Consider the following 2536-nt stretch of genomic DNA (forward strand, 5'->3'; position numbering starts at 1 on the left):
GTGGGGGTGGGGGGGTGGGGTGGGGGGTTAACAACGAAACAAATTCTTAGAAACTTAATTAGATTTCCTCGTCATAAAACGAAATCGAAGATGTTCTCTGTTCTCAGATTAAATGTGTTATTTTAAAAAAAAATCGATAAAAACAGTTTGTTGTGTGGTTTTTTTTTCTTGTCAAGCTTTTTTTCCACGCAAAATGGATGTCGCTGAGCATTTTTCACACACAAAAAGTGTTTTTGATTTGTTAAAGTTTAAAACAAAAGTGTATATATATAATGAATGCCTATAGACATAGTCTCCGACTAAAAGAAGACTGTCAACTTGAAATAGAATGTAGTCAAAGATCAAAAGTGCAGGTTGACCAAGACGTCTTCCCAACAGTGATTACAAAGTGAATCGAGCGAGATTCATTTTCACCACGTGTTGCACGAGCAAGAATCTGTTGCTCGGTGCCAGCCAATCAGTCTTCTCTCTGTCTTCTCAATCACTGTGGTGGTGGAGGGGGTGTCAAGGGGGGGGGGGGGGAGTGAGGGGAGATAATCTTGGAACCCTCCAAGACAGGCTTGGAGTGCACAGTCACCACCACTAAGAGGCAATTCGATTCTCCTCCAATCTCAAGCCCCTCATTCTTTTTTCTGTGTGTGTGTGTGAGGCTGATGCCGCTCTGTGTCAGGCTGAAAAACATCTCTTCATTGAATGCTAAGAAGCCTGTGCGTGTGGCTGCCTCGAGAGGGGAGGGGGAGGGGGAAGTGGTGGAGAGAGGAGTAGTAGTAGAGAGAGAGAGAGAGAGAGAGAGAGAGAGAGAGAGAGAGAGAGCGAGAGAGAAAGAGAGAGAGAGAGAGAGAGAGAGAGAGAGTTGAAATTACGGTATACTGCGGGCAGGAACGAAGGGACACGAAGGAGGAGGAGGAGGACGGGAAGAGAGAGAGAGAGGGAGAGAGAGAGAGAGAGAGAGAGAGAGAGAGAGGGAGAGAGAGAGAGAGAGAGAGAGAGAGAGAGAGAGAAAGTCAGGAACGGAAAAAGAGACAAGAGATATCTGATTAAAAAGGACCCCCCCCCCCCCAAACAAAAAATCTGTGATGGCTAAATTGCGGACGGCGTCTCTTGGGGGGACAGGTACAAGGGGGGGGGGGGACTTTTGCACGCGACAGACAGGGGAAGGGAGGGGCAGATTACTCAGGGGGCGACCACAGCTGCGCTCTCCATTTTTTTTCCACGCTCGAGACAAACGCATGTTTGATCAGTGAAGAAAAAGAGCAATGGACTCAAGATCTTTCATTCTGTTCAGTGTTTCTTCTTCTTCTTTCAGGCTAAAAGTCTTTTTTTTCTCTCTTTTTTTGTCCAGGTCCGCAACAGCGCTGGTGGGGATGATTCACGTGTTGCGTCGTGAGCGTTTAAAAGACTCCAGGCCTAAAAGGATCAAGAAAGTTAAACAATGAAGCGGTTTGGAATCAGAGACTGATTGAGGCGCAAGGGTAAAGAAGTGAAGGAGAGTGGAGGAAGAAAGGGAGGAGGAACGGAATCTAGAGGACCTCTCTCTCTTGTAGCGGCTTTTGGAATCAGAGACTGGATGAAGCAAGCATAAGAAAGAGAAGAAAAGCGAGAGAAAGAGAGAGGAAGAAAAGGAGGAGGGACGAAATCTAAAGGACCTCTCTCTTCTAGCTTTTGAAATCAGAGACTGGGTGAAACTAGAAGACTTTGAAGAGTGAGAGAAAGACAAGAGAGAGATAGACAGAAAACAAAGGAGGAGGAGGAGGGATAAAATCCAAAGGATCTCCCTTTTCCAGGAACCAGGGAGCGAGGGAAGAAAATACAAAGAAGACCAGAAGAGCGAGAGAGAAGGAATACAAGAAGGAGTCAAAGACAGAAGGAGAAAGAAGGGAAGAAACAAAAGCCAGAGAACCTCTGTCCGGTAGCAATTGGAATCAGAGCCTAAGGTAACTGCAAACACGAGAAGAGAAAGAGAAAAGAAAGAAGAAGAAGCTAGGTTAGGGAAAGACACAATCAAGACAGCAAGAGATTCTCCCTCTCAAGTGTTTGGAATCAGAAAATAAGGCAAGCGCAAACAAGAAAACAAGAGAGAGAGAGAGAAAGAAGTGAGGAGAAGAAGAAGAAGAAGGAGTAGAAGGAGAAAAAGGGACAAAACTCGGGAAAAACCTCTCCCCCCTCACGGGTCGGAGTCAGAGACCGAGTGAGGCAATTGCAAAGAAGAGAACAAGAGTGAGAGAAAGTGAGTAAGAAGAAAAAGAAGGAGGAGGAACAAAATGGAGAGAATCTCTGTCCCTTCATTGCCTGACCCCTCCCTCCTCTATTTCTCGATGTAAAGAAGGCATTTAGCCGCGCCACCGTCACTCTTTATCGAGCGCGAAAGACAGTCGAATCCGGAGCAACACCCACTCCCACCACCATGTCCAAAGACCCCTCCCCCTCCAGTTCCCCATCCCCTACCCACTCTCCCTCCCCCACCCCCTCCCCCTCCGACAGGGGCTCAGAGTTATTGCCAAGCGAGACAACAGACCACAGCCGTGTGAATTTATTA

General features: G+C 46.9%; 1 protein-coding gene across 1 annotated transcript in view; it reads left to right on the forward strand.

Annotated features, from left to right (window-relative positions):
• Positions 1-2485: 2485 nt before the first annotated feature.
• LOC138975790 (LHFPL tetraspan subfamily member 2 protein-like) overlaps positions 2486-2536 on the forward strand; it is a 52207-nt gene continuing 52156 nt past the window's right edge. The window contains exon 1 of the mRNA XM_070348544.1: positions 2486-2536. This exon is cut by the window's right edge and continues 1123 nt beyond it. The gene's annotated coding sequence lies outside the window, so the exon portion shown is untranslated.

This window comes from Littorina saxatilis, linkage group LG9 (genome assembly GCF_037325665.1).
Source record: "Littorina saxatilis isolate snail1 linkage group LG9, US_GU_Lsax_2.0, whole genome shotgun sequence".
NCBI classification, from domain to species: Eukaryota; Metazoa; Mollusca; class Gastropoda; order Littorinimorpha; family Littorinidae; genus Littorina; species Littorina saxatilis.